We start from the raw sequence: 20,054 nt of genomic DNA on the forward strand, positions 1-20,054 counted from the left end.
CTAGAAAAACAACAAGGCTGTTTTACAAAGCTGCATGCAGACAGATGCAGCGACCAGAACCAGCTTTGTGATAGCCCACAAAATCGCCCAGAACAGTAAGCCATTCTCGGAGGGGGAGTTTGTGAAAGAGTGCATGGTCGAGTCTGCAGCACTGCTATGCGCAGAGACAAAAGAAGCGTTTGAAAACATCCCGCCGCACCGTGACGAGAAGGGTGGAGGACATCGCAGAGAATCTGGAGTTTCAGCTGCAAAGTGAAGTGGGAAGCTTCGACTTTTTTTCTTTGGTTTTGGATGAGAGCTGTGACGTCCGTGACACAGCCCAGCTGCTCATATTTCGCCGGCGGATAACGCGCGACTTCAAGCTTACGGAGGAGCTGGCAGCAATGCGGCCAATGAAAGGAACCACAACGGGGAGTGATCTGTTCACCGAGGTAAACGATGTCCGAATTTGACAAGGGAAAATGTTGGGCTTTTGAAAAGAATGCAAGATAAAGTGAGTGAACTCAACGCAGAGCAGAAATTGGTGTTTATACATTGTATTATTCACATGCCCGGCGCCGTGGGAGGGCCAGGGAGGGCCAGGCCCTCCCATTTGACATTCCTGCCCTCCCCCAATAAACACGTTTTTAAAAATTATTTATTATTATTATTTATTTATTTATTTTACATTTTTTTAATTATAACTGTGAACTTTTATGCTACGATGTATGTGATGTCAGATAGTAACTACAAAAAAAATCGCAGGCTACGTCAAATAAAGGCATGTGTCTGTTGTTGTTAGGATTTGTCTGTGTTGGTATTTTTCGTGTCCTTTTCTATCTTTGGGTTTCCTATTTTATTTTGTAAAGTGTTCACCCCCGTTTGCTTTCTGTCGGTTTCCCTCTCTGATTACCCAATTGTGTTCACCTGGTACCTATGTGTTTTCTCCTCCCTCCTCACCTGTCTCGTGTTTATGTGATTAGTCCTGGGTGAATTTAAGTTCTGGGTTTTCTGTCTCTCTTTGTCGGGTTGTCTTGTGATTTGGCTTGTCCTCGGTGAGTGTTCTGGTCTGTATTTGTCAGCATAGCCTTGGAATAAAGGAATTATTTTTACGTTAATCTGCATTTGGGTCCTACCTGCTTCACACACCGTAACATTACAACCCGACCTTAAATATGGGCCCAGCAGATCCTTTTGAGCAGGAATTATTGGATTTTACGTTTTCTTTGGCTACCTGCTCTGATCAATGGATAGGAGCGGTCAGGGTTCAGCAGCGAGATGCTGCTCTGGCAGAAGCAGTCCACCTTACACTGAGGAATCAAAGTTTGGTGAAATTCTTACCTGCCAGGCTTTTGGATTACCTCACAATTTGTTTTCCCGGTCCTGACAGACCCAGGTCTCCCAACTCCTGTTTTGACACCACACGCATTGGGGTGGTCCGTCTGGCGTCAGCCCCAGCTTCTCACCCAGTGTTTGCTACTGTCCAGGAGCCATTCGCTGGTACTCGTCTGGCCTTTGGAGGTCCACGGAGCCTCCAAACGGCTCCTAAAGGAAGGGCTCGCAAGGCCAGGTTGGCAGCACGAGCCCAAAGAGCCAGGGTTCCAGAACCAGTTCAGCCCCCAGCAGCCATGGTTACGGACCCAGTTCTGGCCCCAGCAGCCATGGTTCCGTGCCCCAGTACCATCCCACATAGCCATGGTACCGTGCTCCAGTACCACCCCACACAGCCATGGATCCGTGTTCCGGTTCCCTGCCCAGCAGCCATGGTTCCGGCTCCAGTGCCGGTCCCAGCAGCCACGGTCCCTGCTCCGGAACCGGACTTTACAGCCATGTTTCCGGCCCCAGTCCCGGTCCCAGCAGCCTTGGTGCCAGACCCAGATGTGGCCCCAGCTGCCACAGTCCCATCTCCAGTTCCCCCTCGAGTTCCCTCTCGAGTTCCCTCCTTTAGTCCCTCCTCTGGTCCCTCCTTTAGTCCCTCCTCGAGTCCCCTCTCAAGTTCCGTCCTCTAGTCCCTCCTCTAGTCCCTCCTCTAGTCCCCTCTGGAGTCCCCTCTCCAGTTCCCTCCTCTGGTCCCTCCTCTAGTCCCTCCTTTAGTCCCTCCTCGAGTCCCCTCTCTAGTTCGCCTCTCGAGTCCCCTCTCAAGTTCCCTTCTCTAGTCCCTCCTCTAGTCCCTCCTCTAGTCTCTCCTCTAGTCCCCTCTGGAGTCCCCTCTCCAGTTCCCTCCTTTAGTCCCTCCTCGAGTCCCCTCTCTAGTTCCCCTCTCGAGTCTCCTCTCGAGTTTCGTTCTCTAGTTCCTCCTCTGGTCCCTCCTCTAGTCCCCTCTGTAGTCCCTCCTCTAGTCCCTCCTCTAGTCTCTCCTCTAGTCCCCTCTCCAGTTCCCTCCTCTAGTCCCTCCTCTAGTCCCTCCTCGAGTCCCCCTCTCGAGTCTCCTCTCGAGTTTCGTTCTCTAGTTCCTCCTCTGGTCCCTCCTCTAGTCCCCTCTGTAGTCCCTCCTCTAGTCCCTCCTCTAGTCTCTCCTCTAGTCCCCTCTGGAGTCCCCTCTCCAGGTCCCTCCTCGAGTCCCCTCTCTAGTTCCCCTCTCGAGTCTCCTCTCGAGTTTCGTTCTCTAGTTCCTCCTCTGGTCCCTCCTTTAGTCCCCTCTGTAGTCCCTTCTCTAGTCCCTCCTCAGGTCACTTTCCTAGTCCCTTCTCTAGTCCCATCTCAAGTCCCTACTGAAGTGCTGTTGGAGGTCCCGCAGACTACTCTTCTGCCGGGGGTCCTGCCAACCCCATGTCCTGTGCCGTTGGAGGTCCCGCAGACTACTCTTCTGCCGGGGGTCCTGCCAGCCTCCTTGTCCTGTCTCGTTGGAGGTCCCGCCGACTACTCTCCTGCCGGGGGTCCTGCCAACCCTTTGTCCTGTGCAGTTGGAGGCCCCGCCGACTGCTCTCCTGCCGGGGGTCCTGCCGGGCCTTTGTCTTGTCCCGTTGGGGGTCCCGCCGTCTGCTCTCCTGCCGGGGGTCCTGCTGGCTCCTTGTCCTGTCTCGTTGGGGGTCCCGCCGACTGCTCTCTTGCCGGGGGTCCTGCCAACCCTTTGTCCTGTGCCGTTGGAGGCCCCGCCGACTGCTCTCCTGCCGGGGGTCCTGCCAATCCCGTGTCCTGGTCCTCTTCCGTGGGGGATCCTGCCGAGGCCTGTCCCACCAGCTCCGACACCGGGTCATGCCCGGCCTCCGGCGCTCTCCCGTCAGCGCCTTCCTGCCCGGCCTGCGGAGCTGTCTGGTCTTCGCCCTCGAGCCCGGCCCCCTGAGTGCAGCGGTCCTCGCCCTCGGGCCCGGCCCCCTGACTCTTCCTGCCGCTGCCTTCGCCCCTCCATGGTCCCCACCTTGGACTCTGTCTTGCCCCCGGGCCGTCTGCCCGAGTCCCCCTTTTTGGACTCCGCCTTACCCCCGGGCCGTCCGTCCGAGACCCCTTCCTGGTCCTCTGCCTTGCCCCCGGGCCGTCCGCCCGAATCCCCCTTTTTGGACTCTGCCTTACCCCCGGGCCGTCCGCCCGAGACCCCTTCCTGGTCCTCTGCCTTGCCCCTGGGCGGTCAGTTCAGTCCCGTCCTCCTGACCCCCTCCTCCCACCCTGGTGGCTTAGTGATGCGTGCCTCCTCCGGACCCCCTCCACCCACCCTGCTTCAGTTTTTGGATTTTTGTTTTGGGACGTCTGGGATCCGTCCCTTGAGGGGGGCGGTACTGTTAGGATTTATCTGTGTTGGTATTTTTCGTGTCCTTTTCTATCTTTGGGTTTCCTGTTTTATTTTGTAAAGTGTTCACCCCCGTTTGCTTTCTGTCGGTTTCCCTCTCTGATTACCCAATTGTGTTCACCTGGTACCTATGTGTTTTCTCCTCCCTCCTCACCTGTCTCGTGTTTATGTGATTAGTCCTGGGTGTATTTAAGTTCTGGGTTTTCTGTCTCTCTTTGTCGGGTTGTCTTGTGTATTGGCTTGTCCTCGGTGAGTGTTCTGTTCTGTATTTGTCAGCATAGCCTTGGAATAAAGGAATTATTCTTACGTTAATCTGCATTTGGGTCCTACCTGCTTCACACACCGTAACAGTTGTGATTTGTGATTCGTCCACATTTAGACCAATCACAGCGTCAAACTCTGTCGCCACTTCTGGATTTGTTTATTGTGCATTCTGTAGACTCCCATTTCTGTTTGAATTACAAAATGGACATCAGAAATTGGCTTAAAAGATCTAAGAATGTATTCGAAATAGCGATGTAAGAACTGCAGCCGATGCAGCTGCTGGCGACCCTGCAGCAGCACGCCTTAATCTCACAAGCTTGACCTCGGCAAACCCCGGGGCTGAGTTAGCGAGCCCAATCCTTGACTCATCAAGGCGGCCGCCTGAACGCTGTCCTCCGAGGCACAGCTCCTTGTGCCCCTACCATCAGCACCTGCGTTGCCACACCCTGTACCACACCCGCCAGCAGCAGCAGCGGCAGCATCCTCCTCCTCCTGCTCCGTGCCGGTGCCTCCACTACAGACGCTACCTCGCAGCACATCAACAGGTACTATTGGGCCAGCAACCGCTCAAAGACCAACAGCCCCAGATGATCTTGGGGTTAATAAACCCAGCCAGGTGAAACTGGATCGTTATCCAGAGAGATTGTTTTCATGGAAGAAGCGCACTTTTGCCGCTGCATGGTACAACAACAGACCATGGCTTGAATATTCTTTAAAAGCAGACGCAGCATTTGTTTCCCCTGTAGACAGTTTAAAGTGAATAGGCCTACGTCTTCATCTGATGCGGCTTTTACTGTCAAAGGTTTTTGGGACTGGAAACACGCATTACAGACTGATAAAGGACCGCTAAGGCATGCCGCATCAAAAGAACACATTTCATGTGAGAGTTTGTGGAGAGAGAGACAGATACGCGAGGAAACAAATAAGGAAATTAGTACTTTGGTGCAGATCAGCTGCACGGAGCCGTTATTACGTGTCAGCTGTCGTTGTTATTATAGCTTTTTTAGCTGTCAACCAACTCCCTCTCAGAGGTGACCACGGTTCACTCCACAGCATGTCCGAGTCAGGCATTGGGCTCTTCCTATCGCTGTTTGAGTATACGCTGCAGTCAACACATCCTCACTCCCAGGTCGGCCTATGTTGACGTTATGTCAAGTCCCCTGCCGGCTTTTTCCAACGCAAGGGGGGGGGCCTTAGCGTCCATTTTCAACGCGAGGGGGGGGCCTTAGCGTCCATTTTCAACGCAAGGGGGGGGCCCTTAGCGTCCATTTTCAGCTTTCCGGGATGTCCATGTGCTTCTATGGACGCTCATGGAAGCACGGCATTCGTTTGTGTCAACTGCCCTTAAAGGCAATGAAGACACTACACTACCCAGAATCCCCAGCTATCGTTTGGACTACACCATGTGCTCTGTTTGACAAACCCCGTGATAGTCCTCAAGCTCTGTGATTGGAGAGTGTGCTCCGAGGGTTACCGAGCCTCGAACAGCACTTGAAATGGGATGGAACCACGGCAGACTGTTCAAAACTGGATTTGAACGGGTCCACCGCGTCCCCCCCCTCCCCCACCCCGTCCCCAGAACTACACATGCTGGCTATTCTGTTTCGCAACATGTTCTCTATGGCACGTCTCTACTGGGAGTTGTAGTTTTAAAAGATGTTTTCGTATTTCCCATAATAAGAAGTTGCCAGTATTAAACTGTGTACATCCCTGGAGGTTTAGGGGACAGGAAACACTCACATTTAAAACATATAATTAATAAATGGGTGAAAATTGCTGGTGCCCATAATGGGCAGTATTAATATATATACCCACACGCCAGCTAAGGTCAGAAGAGCTTTATTTAACAGCTGGACTTATGTTTGTGACCCCTGTTGTTAATTGATAACATTACATTACATTACATTAATTGATAAGCCTGAAACATGCACTTGTCAAGGTTCAGAGGCACATTTTGCAAATATGGCAGTAGCCATCGATCAGCTTAAGATAAGATATACTTTATTGATCCCAAGTTGGAACATTTGCGTTACATCAGCATGTGTAACAGTTAAATCTGCAGTGGTGTTTATTTGAAAATCATTTAGTATAATCACACAAATTCTGTGTTTTATATTTAACAATTCTGTGTTCTTTATTTATTGATTGTTCAATACCTGACAAGGCCGGAGATGAAATATCTGCATACATCTTATAAGAGCATAATACATTATGTATAATATCAGTTAAAATAAGTGCTTCAACATAGTTAACATTGCTGGAGGTATGCACAAATATTGATAGATGTCTTGTAATGCACTATTGAGGAACCTGCGACCCAAGTTTTTCATTCAGTGCAGAACTACACCATAGTTGTGTAGGCCTATATGATCTGTCAATAAACCTTAGAAAATCTTGAAATCTTGAACGGGATGTGCAAAATAGTCATTATATACAGTCTTTAATTAACTATTAGTAGAGAATAACGAGTAATGAATATACTTTATAGGGATCCTATTAATATCTAATAATAAAAATAATGAAATTCAATAACATGCTTTAACCACCAGGTGTCTCTTTATATCATCTGTGCACCTTTATGGTGTAAATACAGCCTATCTACCAATTGGATCAAATATAAAAGTGAGCCGAATTAGTGTTGATATTGCAAGGAGACGTATTGTGTGAAAAGAAATGTAAGATGTTGTTTAATGGCTGATATATTTATGATCCACGTCACGTTTTCAGTTCCTCATGTTTGTCTTCTCATCAGGGCTCTATAAATACAGAACTACGGCAGATATGTAATATTTAATGCAGCCGAACCGTGTATTACAATGCCGTTATGTGATGACTTTCAAAGAGAAAAGCAAGCACACTCGGAATAAGGTATTATTTTATTTTCTTTAAACGTTTTCGGTCTGTTTCCGGTATTTGTTAATGACGATGTGCTGTGAGATGTGAGACTGGAATTGCACAGGGGGAAATAACGTATCTTTAGATGCGGATTTTGTTAACTAATATGTTTGCGCTGTGGACCAACACTATACATTGACGGGGAAGGGGGTAGCAATAAAGATAACACCATTAAACAGTTACACAACATAACAGAAATAATATCGATAGCAGCGTCCCTAGCAACCATCTTGGTAACAATGAAAACGTTGGACGCAATTTCCTGAAGTAATCTTCGTAATAACTAGCAAACTAAAGATCATGTACATCCACTGCACACATAATCTGAAATAACAACTCATATTTCTCGCATCAAATGACATCAAAACGCATTTTAATGGCCAAACTAACTTTAAAATAGGCATTTTACACCCAGAATAAAACGAAGTTCGGCCATGTTTTCTTTTTCTGCAGGGAGAAATGATAGCTGGGGATTCTGGGTAGTGTAGTGTCTTCTGCCATCATTTACTCCGAAAAAGATTTGTTTCTCCGAATCGAAGGGGAAAAATACAAAAGCATTGCACACAATTTAAACCAATCAATGTTGTGTAATTAACAAGGATAATCTGGTGTTTTTTAGTCGATGAGTAGTGCAGATATCACTGTAAAATCAATCGTCAGTAAGGGGAATATTTACTTCCGGGTGTACAATTCTCCGCTATCCAATGAGAATGGACGCTCACATTACACAAATGAATGCCGTGCTTCCATGAGCGTCCATAGAAGCACATGGACATCCCGGAAAGCTGAAAATGGACGCTAAGGCCCCCCCCTTGCGTTGAAAATGGACGCTAAGGCCCCCCCCCTTGCGTTGAAAATGGACGCTAAGGCCCCCCCCCCCCTTGCGTTGGAAAAAGCCGGCAGGGGACTTGACATAACGTCAACATAGGCCGACCTGGGAGTGAGGATGTGTTGCTGCAGTACAAAGATGCAGAGTTGGCCAAAATAATGGAAAGCATTCCCCACACAGCAACACACACCTCTCACGACATGCACAATGCCATAATAGAACTAATGAGCACCTTAGTGACTGAGCATATTGTCGAAGAGATAGGGGATGCGGTGTATTCTATTAAAGTCGACGGAACCAGGGATCCCACCGGGCAGGAGAATGTTTCCATTGTTCTTCGGTTTATCGATGCAAACTGTGAGATAAAAGAGCGGCTTGTGACCATAGCCACTGCAGACAGAGGGGATGCCAACACTCTAACCCAAACGGTTATTTCCGAACTGACCAAGGCTGGACTGAGCACAGACAAAATACTGAGCCGAGTGTATGACGGGGCCTCCCTGATGTCGGGAAAACATGGTGGAGTACAGAAACTCCTTCAGGATACATTTTGAGGGAATTCCATACGTGCACTGCTTCAATCATCAGCTCCATTTAGTGGTAGTGCAGGCAATGTCCGCAGAACAGCCCATCACAGATGTTTTTAATGTGTGTAACCTCTTTTACAAATTCATCCGAAAACCCACAGTCACGGTTCATTATCAAGGGGAAACACTAAAACGTCTGCTTGACCAACGCTGGACCGGTCATTTGGCCACAGTGCAGGTGATACAGAAATCACATGAGGACATTTCCCAGCTGTTGACGGAAGTTCAACGTGCACGCTCCTTCCCAGCTGACTGAGAGTGGAAGCTGTGGGACTGCTGAGTGTCATCTCAAAGCTGGGCTTCAGATGTATTGCGCTTCTGATTAACAAGATTTTGATGCTTCTTGAACCACCTAATAGAATGCTACAATCGAAAGACATGGATCTCCTGACAGCTGTCCAGCTGGTGAACTCAGCCACGGAGTGTGTTGCGGGCCTGCGCACAGAAACCGAGTTTGGTGCGCTATGGGATAAGTGTGGAGCAGCAGAGGACACAACTGACCCGCCCCAAAGTAAGAAGAGACGCGCTACAACAAACACAACTCAAGATTACGTTGTAGAGCAATCTACTGGAGCCCGGCTTGACCAGGACGAAACAGTAACAGAAAGTAGGAGACTGTTTTACAGCTGCATTGGCGCAGTGTGTGGAGAGATGGCACGACGCTTTGGAGAGCGCAACAGCGCACTGATGGAATCACTGGCTTCACTTGATCCTGAGAGTGATTTATTTTTGAAAACAGACATTATTGCTCCTGTTGGAGTTGACCAGCACTAAACTTGTAGAAGCCGAGTTTGTTGTGGCCCGACAGTTTCTTCGCGCACAAATGGAAGGCTCTACGCCCCCAAATGGACCATTAAAACACTCCTCACCACCTTCCACAAGACCCTGGATCCATGCCAAGTGTCATAGGGGCATTTAAGTCGGCCTTAACTTTCGGGGCCTCCACTGGCCTCCACTAAACATTTTTAGTGACCACCGACGGAGCATGCTGCACCAGCGGAAAGCTCACCTTATTCAACTCGGGTTTGAAAAGGACTTGACCAGGAAATGCAGGGATGAGTGGAAGGACACTTTGCTGAGGCGATTCCATTCTTCAGGCAAACGGCGTCTCCAGCTTTATTAGCATAAAGCAGTAAGTAATGTTTGCATGTCAATATGTCAGTGCTTACTGCGCCACATTACGCACTGCGTAATGTGGTGTCGCGTCGCTCCCTCTGTATTATTATGTTTGGTGGCCCAAGCAAAGCTGTTGCTGTTATATGTTTATTTCAAATGTGTGTGTTAAGGGAAATGTGCATATGTCCTCAGTTGTTGTTGTTATATATATATATATATTAGCCTATGTCTATTCTGTACTCAAGCTCACAAAGGGATGTCATGTTATTATTGTACCACTGTGAGGCACTGAAGTGTTATGTGCTACTTAAGGACGCAGGCTTTCGTCATATGTAAATGAGGGTGTGTTCACCTGATGCACATTCAGTCCAGATATATATGTGTTGTTGTTCTAAGTTAGCTTGGCTGAGCGAAAATATGCACCTGCAGTGCATAGAAACATAAACCATGCCCAGGGCGGGCTAAACAGTTCATCATCTCCGTCTCTACTATTTCTCTCCGAGTGCAACGATGAGGAAGATGCCATCCTTAACCAGTGTGCCTTGCTCTTGATTTACCAGTGTGTGTGCTGCCACGCACACAATGTTTCAAAAGTGGTTTCTATGTTGCCCTTTATTTGTGTATGTATTTGCGATAAGTGTGAGTCTTTACGCAATGCTGTTGGCCTCGCTGTTTGATATATATTGTGCCGCAGGCCCGCAGCACGTGACGGTTTTGTGGGCCCTCCCATGAAAATCATAGGCCCTCCCTTTAGATTTGTTCTGGCGCCGGGTCTGATTATTCATCAGCAAGCGTTGTGCAAGTCAGTGCTAAAACTTAGCCATGTGGTTGATGTTGTTACTACAACAGTTACTTTCATCAGAGCGCGAGCATTAAATCACAGGCAGTTTGTTTGTTGGAGGAGCAAGAGAGCGAACATGGGGATGTCAGGTACCACACAGCTGTCAGATGGCTCAGCCTGGGCAAAGTGCTGAAAAGGTTTTGGGTTCTGAAATCAGAGATGAAAGGCAAAACCATCCCAGAGCTGTCTGATAAGGACTGGATGGCAGATTTAACATTTGCTGTTGATGTGACTGCAATGATGAATGCACTGAACACACAACTGCAGGGCAAGGGCCTTGTTGCTCATGAAATGCATAGCCATGTGAAAGCCTTCATGACAACGTTGCAATTAATTTCAAGGCAACTAGGCAGCAACAATCTCGAACACATGAAAACCCTGAAAGAAGTCAAACCATCAGCTGATCACCGGCACAGGTACTCATCCATGTTAGGAGCACTGCATGATGAATTTTCAAGGCGTTTTCAAGATTTCAAAAAGATTGAGGATGAAATGCAGCTGGTTTCCTCTCCCTTTACCTGCAGTGTTGAGAGTGCACCCACTGATGTTCAGCTTGAACTCATTGACCTGCAGTCTGATGCACTACTGAAAGAGCACTTTAAGTCAGCGTCACTGCTAGAGTTCTACTCTGCTCTCAAGGAGGAGAACTTTCCAAACATGAGGCGACATGCTCAGAAGATGTTGGTTCTCTTTGGATCCACCTACACATGTGAACAGACATTCTCAGTCATGAAGTTTACCAAATCCAGGTACAGATCCTCTCTCACTGATGAACATCTGTCAGCTGTGCTTCGCATCTCCACCTCAGACATTCAACCTGACTTCGATGGACTTGTTAAAGCTCAGAGACTGGATTGCTCTCACTGAATGAAAAAAAAGAACTGAAGAACACTAAAATGTGGAAATATAAGTAAAATGGGACACTTGATCTTTTTTTTTTTTGCGCAGTTCTGAAAACATTAAATGTTTAATATAGGCATCATGTAAAGTCAAAAAGGCTACCAAACTGGGACACTTTTCTCTACACAGTTACACAGTTCAGTTCAATCTTGTTTATTTTGGCTACAAAGATGATGTGATGTATTTAGAAAGCTAAGCAAATCCTTGTTTCAATAGTATATGAAACTCAAAATGCCCTTTGTTATTAATGTTCAAATTCTATTTGAATAAATGATATTTTTGAAAGCTAACCTCACCTTTTAATTGCCAAATAATAACATACACTCTTACCAGCGGTCAAAACAATGCCATGTACTGCTTTTTATATAGAAATAAAATGTATATTATGCATAATTGAGTTCGGCATTTTGGCCCGGCCCTACAAAATACTTTCAGTTGCTCATTTGGCCCCCTGGGAAAAATAATTGCCCACCCCTGCTCTAGTCACTCCACGTGAGCCTAACCCCACCTCCAGAGGAACCACCTCCAGCTCAACGCAGGGAAGACCAAGGAGCTGGTGGTGGACTTCAGAAGAACAATCCCCCCGACACCATTGAACTTCCAGGGAGAGGACATCGAGATTGTGAAATCTTACAAGTACCTGGCTGCTCTTCTGAACAATAAACTGTTCTGATCACTCTGCTGCTCTGTGCAAGAAGGGACAGAGCAGTGTGTATCTTCTGAGGAGGATGAGTTATGTTGGGGTGCAGGGGGCCCTCCTGCAGACCTTCTATGATCTCGGCTGCTGACAGGAAGAGACTGAACAGACTGGTTAAGAAGGCCAGCTCTGTCCTGGGGAGTCCCCTGGACGCTGTGGAGGTGGTGGGAGACAGGAGAGTGATGGCAAAGCTGTTATCACTATTGGACAATTTATCCCGGCTCCTCCAGGACACCCTGTCCTCACTGTGCAGCTCCTCTGACTGCTGCACCGTGCTGTTTCACAGGGAGATACCACAGCGGTCAGACGGTACAACCCCCACGGCCCCTAGTAGACCCCCACACACATGGACTGGAATACCCCTGATGTGCAACCAAACTATCTGTAAATATAACACTTTGTAATATAACCTCCTGCAATTTCATGTTTTATTACCATAGTGTACATACTGTATGGCAAGTTAGTGTTTTACTTATTTTGTTATTAATAAGGTGTACATTCACTTTTTGTTATCCTCATTTTATCTGCAGTTGTAATCATGTACATTTCCCCGTTTGCGGGACAGATAAAAGATTTCTGATTCTTACATGTTTGTAGTAGCATAAAGGGGTTGAAGCTAGTTTGTCATACAACAGCCGTGATACATTCTTAAGGTATTATTGTCATAGAAACATTGAACAAGCGCCGGGAGTGTTCTTCTTTGAATCAAACGCTGGAAGGAGGCTCTGCAGCGCCCTGCCTACACTGTTCTGCCAATAAGGCGCTATATGAACACAGGGTGTAAGAAAAATAGGAGATTTTCAGCAAGAACTAACTTTTGTAACTTCAATATTAGTTTTTAAACAATTGCCCTTCATTTATTTCCTTCTTGATGTAATGAAGCTGCATTAAAACACTTCTGTTTGACATGTTGTAACCTCACAAAGTTGATAAGGCTAACATGTGTTTACAGAGAAGGAGACTCATATGAACATACTAGTTTATTTAGAAGATTCTGATGATCCAATATTCCTAGCTCTGATGTGTTTTCGGTCTGGATGTAAGCAGATGCTCCACTCCCCAGCTGTCACCAGCTACAGCACTAGATTAGATTAGTATCGGAGGATGAAACCCTCTTTAATCGTCACACATGTTCCTGCACACAGTGAAATGTGTTCTTTGCATTTAACCCATCCTCGTACTAGGAGCAGTGGGCACAGCGCCCGGGGAGCAATGGGGTTGGGGGGGATGTCCGGTGCCTTGCTCAAGGGCACGGCCCAGGAGGTGAACTGGGACCTCTCCAAGTACCAGTCCACACTCCATATGTTCGAGGACTTGAACCAGCGACCCAACGGCTCACAGTCTAAGCCCCTACTGACTGAGCCACTGCCAGGCAAATCATCAGGAGGTTGCGTCCCCGACTGACCCATAAGGCCACACACGTGCAGGTGCAGGCACTCGTATTGTGAATGGATCATCCATGGTTAAACTATACAATCCGGTCTGCGTCGCCTCATCGGCTTGCTACTCCCTCACTGCCGGTTTGACCCAGGTACCACTCAACAAAATACAAAATGGCTTTCTTCTGCCTGTCTGCACCTTGGACAACAACAAAAAACAACTTCTAATTTATATATGCAGCTCTTAAAGTTTGGGTTATTTGTAGCCAATTCACCTGCACTTAAAGTTGTTTGGCTTATTTGAAGTCAATGTACGTGCAGGATTCTTGCTTTTTGAGTTTGTATCTCTATGGTTGATTGGACTTATTGTAAACCGCGCTGGATAAAAGCCTCAGTTAAATGAAATGTAATGTAAAGAAATGTGTCTGTATGCTGATGAGTGGGTTTCCACTTTTTTTCTGAAATTGGAAATGATTAAATGTTGAAGGACGCTCCATACAGCTGATGGATTGATAAGTATCTGTGTGATGTTACTTTGAGAGACCATTGTTCATGACTCATAGGCTTCAGAGACCACATGCTTCCCGTTTTGGTGATTCGATCTCCCATGACGGTAATGTTGTCAGTGCATCACAACATAGCTGTGTAAAAGAATACACTGATGGCACACATTAGTCTTACTCATGAGACACAGCCACATCATTGCACTACAGTGTTCATTAGAGTCCTCCCAGTTGTTGAGGCCCAGAACAAGTTGAATTAACTGAATGAAAATGGGAGTGGGAGGAGACCAAGTCCATCCAAATGTTGTCTCCAGAGACCTGTTGACCTTCCAAATTACGAATGCCATTGCTTTGGATGAATTGAAGACGTCATTGGTCTGTGTTATTGTTGTCCACTTGATCTACCCATCAGTTATGTTTTGTTATTCTTGTTTTGATTTCTCTTCAGAACAAGTCAGGCACATTTTGCATAACTAAAAGCCTCTGTCCAACACAATGTTTTTGTTGTTGCAATTTAATTTCTCACGTATAACACGACGCCCATGGTGAAATGAGAAATGGATCTTAAATTGAAATTGTATTTTTCATTATGCCTTCTTACGCTTGGCACAGATTGAAAGGGGTTACAGGAGCAAATGTCACTTATTGTTTCCACTGAATTCCTTTTCTCCCTCTAACCCTCTTCTTTATGGATTTATTTGTTCGAGAGATGCAATCGTGTTTGAGCACTGTTTTCTAAGCCTATGGAATGGCTGCTCTGAGGGGACTCTGCCAGCCTCTCACAATAAATGAGATGTGGCATGACAATCTGTTGTAAAAGGTGTGGGTCATAATAGGTGCCCTCATACATAAATTACCTAGTTAATGCACAGCTAATCATCCAGACAGACGGAGGGCAGCACCCGGCGGCAATGTGTACGTGTCGTTAGATTGAATGAAAGGGGTTGACATCAGCAATCAGAATATAATGAAGCAGGACTGCATTTGTCTCTGAAGGCATTACTGTGAACGTATTGCTGGGAACATGAATACACAAAGAAAAAAAAAGTTTGGGAGTTTACACGGTTGGGGAAACCGTGTAAATGTTTTGAATGTCGATTTAGTACATTCTTTCTCCTACAAAAAACAAACCTTATATTTCTTAGCAGTGAACATGATGTACCTCTGCTTTGGCCCTTACAGGCTATTTGGAGACACACTCCATAGCAGTTCTAGTGAATCACATCATTATCTGCCAGCCACTATCCGACTATCAAGGAATCTCTGTCTGCCTGCATGCTGTTTTGGTCCCTTGCATATCTCAAGAAGCGTTTATCCACTTTATCTACTTCACACTCAGCAGGTGTATTGCTGGGACCGAAGAAAGTAAAGGTTCTTATTTGGAGCAATTTCGACACACGAGACATTCAATATACTTTCAACAAGAAAACAGCGCAAAGTATGGGTGGGGATGTTGAGTGCTGGAGACTGAGATTAGCATGTCGTTCACAGGAAACACTTTCAAGCTGAGGCTCATTGACTGCTGTTCACTTTTTCTGCTCATTCCAAATGAGGTCTTCTTCACCATACTAACTTTAAAAGTGATAAAACAGCTAAGCAATATTATATTATCTTGAATATTATATAATGAATTATGCCTAAAAATGTCAGGTCCATGGAAGGGAATTATGACTAAGTATTCCATCCAAGACTCGTGGCATCTCCCGGAGAAGGGATTCGGTGCTGTGACACAGCCTCGGGGTTCTGATCAAGCCACTCCTAGTGAATGTTGGCCTGTGGACGATATCATGATGACAAACTCATTCGATATATGAGTTCTTAGAGCTTTACCGAATGCAGTGATACATGGGGGATGAATTTTAGGCTTTGTTCGGATATTTCCCTTAAAAATATTTTCAGGGTCTGCTTTTACCTGCCCACTCTTAATGATGTAGCTCAGAAATACAGCACGGTGTCAGTGATGTTCTTGGTGGCGTTGGGAATGTAAGTGCAACAGGAGTCACCGATCACATGACACAGGCCACCCTTTGAGACGAACAAAAGGTCAAGAGCGAATTGGTGCTGCATGAGCATGTTCCTAGAGGCTATTATGAATGGGGGCAATGCCTGGAAGCCTTGCGTCATCTCGTAAGTGAGGTTCTCTAGCCGGACGTGTAAGGTATCTATTTTATGGGCATTGTTTACTGTACCCCACCATGGGAACAGGCCGCCCATGAATTTAGCTCCAGCGGACGTCAGATCTCTTTTTACCTTGTGGTGGTCGGGGTGTTGGAACTCTGGGTAATGATGTGTCGTGTACATTAAGGACGTGAGTACAGTGACTGCTGGATTCAAATCCACTAGAGTGCATGTACCTATCCAAAGGGGAGCCAGAACTTGATAGAGCTTGTTGCCGCACAACCAAATGTAATCTTGTGGCGCGCTAAACCCAGCCTCACTGGGCCAGGCCAGTTGGAGGGACATATGTTTAACATCAGGGAATGCTACGTTAGAAAGGATTCTTTCAGGGGCACCGAATATGCGACAATACGTGATTTTGTAAGCACCGTAACTGCACGTGTTCCGTAGGATACGAGTACAACCAGTAGTAGTGCCACCAGACGTTACCGGTGATCCCATTACTGGTCTGAACCTCATCAATGTTGCTATGGTCGTTATTGCCTATGTACAGGTTACATTTTAGAAACGTAGATGTACCTATGGATGTCAACAGTTGCGTCAAAGGCTGCTTACCCTTTCTCTCTGGTTCGGGGGTCTGAGTTTTGGGCGCGATGTCTATGTAAAATGTGCCACACGGGTCGGCGCCGGATACATACATACAGACAACATAATAGCCCCTGTCTGATATCTGGGCAGCCTGTAGTTGCAACAGGATAATGGGGCTCGATGAATTGACCTTGGAGATAGACAATCTCCCTTTGATGTTTGTTTTGTCGTCCCAGGGCTGCCGAATAATCGATTTTGATCATGGTCAGTTTCTGGCAACCCTAGTAGCTAGCTGCTGCTTGGAAGTCAGTGATGACATTTTGTCAGTGAAGGAGGAGACAGGGATTTTAACAAATGAGTGTGCGTGAGGTGCGAGAGGAGTCAGAGCAGCTGCCTTTGTGGCTGAGTCAGCAGACGCATTTCCTAGGAAAACTGGGTCTGTACTGCTTGCGTGTGCGGCACATTTACAGACTGCAACCTCAGATGGGAGCAGAATGGCGTCTAGTAAGCCTGCAACCAGTGCATGGTTAAGTACTGGTTTGCCATCAGATTTCAGAAATGGTCTACACTTCCAAATAGCCCCAAAATCGTGTACTACCCCGAAAGCATAACGTGAGTCAGTGTCACAGATAGTCACAGTTTTGCCTTCTGCAAACGTGCAGGCTTCAGTTAGTGCGATGAGCTCTGCTGCTTGTGCTGAGAGGTGACATGGGAGTGGGCCGGAACGGAGTACAGCAGAATCTGAAACAACAGAAAAACCCACCCGATTAGTGCCCCCTTGGTCGCGAGAGGCAGACCCATCAACATACAAAATTAGGTCAGCGTTGGTCAGAGGAACGTCTTTTAAGTCCGGTCTAGGTGTGCACACAATATGAAGTTCGGCAACACAGTCGTGTTCGTCACCGTCTTCAGGCAAAGGCATAAGAGACGCTGGATTCAGAGTGTTACATCGCTTGACATAAACATTAGGCATGTCTAACAGGCAGGTGTGATACCTAAGGTAACGTGCAGCAGAGAGGTGTGATGTTCTCTGTTCAAGGAGGATGAGTGAAACAGCATGTGGAACTAACAGGGTCAAAGGTGCATATCCCACAATGTCACGTGAGGAGTTGAGCGCTTTCTCAGCAGCAGCCACTGCACGTAGACATTTAGGCAGGCCAGCAGCTACAGGATCTAGCTTGGAGGAGAAATAGGCAACAGGCCTCTGTTTTCCTCCATGATCTTGAAGGAGAACTGCCTGAGTGAAAGGTTTAGTGTGATCAGGTAGACTTATGGCGCATTTCCACTGCAGTGGGTAGCCCCGTTTAAGCGTCCTTAACCGTCCTCAAGCGGCCAGGCCAGTTTTTGGTGGCCTTTCCATATAGCCTAGTACCGGCTAGCGGGTACTTTTTCCCTCTTTTTCCGGCCCCATAAAATCGTGGTTCTATTTATCAGACCAGGCCAGGGCTGTGACGTCAACACTCTCGACTGCTGATTGGTCAGAGAGAATCGTCACAAGATCGCGCGCGAGTTCATCCCTAGCGTCGCATATATATTTAGAAGCAAGCATGCAGCATTTTTATAAACAGCATTTTGTAAACGGAGGAGCTACAAAAATGGCTACGTTTTTTAAGAAAAGCACACCGTGGTCGACCGAGGAGGTGACGACGTTCCTTCATCTCATTGGGGATGATAAAATCCAGCGGGAACTCGACGGAACAACAAGAAATGTAAAAGTGTTCCAGGATGTCTCTGCACAGATGTCCGAGCGCGGATTTTCGAGGACTTTCCTGCAGTGTAGGGAAAAACTTAAAAAGATGAAGAGTGAATATCGCATAATAAAGGACAACAATAACACGAGTGGTGCGGGTCGCACACAATGGAAGTGGTTCGACTTGTTGGACCAGATTTACGGCCATAGACCGGCCAACGTTGGGAGGGAGGGAGGCCTGGACTCTGCAACGGCTTTACTGGAGTCCCTGCAAGGTACGCTCACTTCTAACAAATAAGTCTATTTTATCCTTACATTAATGTTCGACAACCCATGCTTTTATGGAGCCCCGAAGAGCTACATAGCTAGTCTATTGTTTGCTAACACCATATGTGCCATTGTTTACGTTCAGTTTTTCTTTTCTATAGTTGTTGTTGCTATTTAGTATTGTGCTGCAGTAGTTTGTGGAATTAACAAGTCATTTTGCTGTTCTAGATGATTACATTGGGACTTGTGAGGAGGAACATTCCCGAACAACGGGTGATGGCAGTGTTCCGTCCACATCGTCATTGAATCCAGAACGGACCCCAGCCGAAGACCCTAACCCGACTCAACCACCAACACCGAGTGCCATCACGACACCGCAGCGTGTGGTTCTAGGTAAGAAATAGAAATGGCAAAACGACTGGAATTGTGTTTTGTTTTTTTAAACCTTGGATCATCCATCGTCAGTAATTAAAATAAGCTATACCACTGTGTGGACATGCTCTGTTACAAGTAAAGTCTTAGCTAGTAAGCAGCTAGTACAGTTGTGTGTGACATCCTATCATATACATATATTCATTATCAACAGGCTGGACATAATGTAATTTACTTTCACAATCATTGTAAACATCTAGGGCCAGAACTTTCTTTAGTTCACCTTACTGTTGTTCTGTTTATACATGTTATTCTTATATCCTTGTGTGACCTGTACCTGTCCTGTGTTTTTTCCTTATTGCTAATTATGATCTTATTGTCACCCAGGCAAGAGGAAACGAGGAGGAGAGGATCGGGCCCAGCGGCACCATGAACAGCACATGGCCCAGCTGGAACGGCACCTGGACTGGGCCAAAGCGTCTGCTGAGCGGAGATGGGAGTTGGATGCGGCCTTGAGAATGGAGGAGGCCACCTTGAGAAGGGAGGAGACAAGGGAGGAGGCCGCCTAGTTAATTTTTAAATGTGTACTTTCTTGTTTATTTATGTTCTTTAAAATGTTCATTTTATTTGTACAATGCCATGTATAGTTATGCTGGCTGCAATAGAGTTTTTAATTTTGTATTTGTATTGTTTAATGGCATGCCTTTTCGATACACCATTTATTTTTATTTTATACTGCCATCAATAAAGTACTTATTTGACTTATCTTATCTCTTGTTGATAATGAATTGCACACAATAGAAAAAAATCAGATTCACATAATCTTGATTTAGAGAAGATATAAACATACATGAATTTATAAAGCAATAACAAACACCATCAGTTAGGAAAAAGCCCCTTACTTTTAAGAGATTTAAAGCAAGAAATTGAGTTTGCTAGCTTGAGGTCCTCCTCTAAAACATTATTACATGTTTATTTTGTAATAGTATTAAGAATACATGATAAATATATAATACATGTAGACATTTCTCAATTATAATACCCTCGTTCTACTAGACTCAAACACATTCCTTATATATTTCAAAGACGAGAGAACAAAAGAAACCTATAACCCATTCAAGCAAGCTTTTAACATGTCTAGAAGAAAGATTGAGGTTATATTTTAATATATTATTTTATATTGTGGATACTTTAGTCTCCATCCATGTTTACAATTGTCCACACTATTTTACACTTGCATTTATGAATATAGTTTTGCCGTGTTTTACACTTTAGTATTTATGTTTATAGTTAGCTTTGATATTC

At 46.1% G+C, this 20,054-nt stretch overlaps 1 long non-coding RNA gene across 1 annotated transcript; it reads left to right on the top strand.

The window, feature by feature from the left end:
* Positions 1 to 18,301: 18,301 nt before the first annotated feature.
* On the top strand, positions 18,302 to 19,221 carry LOC139435454 (uncharacterized). Its single transcript, XR_011644687.1, has 3 exons — positions 18,302 to 18,385; positions 18,606 to 18,770; positions 19,137 to 19,221. It is a non-coding gene; the product is annotated as an uncharacterized lncRNA (long non-coding RNA).
* The last annotated feature ends 833 nt before the right edge of the window (positions 19,222 to 20,054 follow it).

This window comes from Pseudochaenichthys georgianus, chromosome 16 (genome assembly GCF_902827115.2).
Source record: "Pseudochaenichthys georgianus chromosome 16, fPseGeo1.2, whole genome shotgun sequence".
Lineage (NCBI taxonomy): Eukaryota > Metazoa > Chordata > Actinopteri > Perciformes > Channichthyidae > Pseudochaenichthys > Pseudochaenichthys georgianus.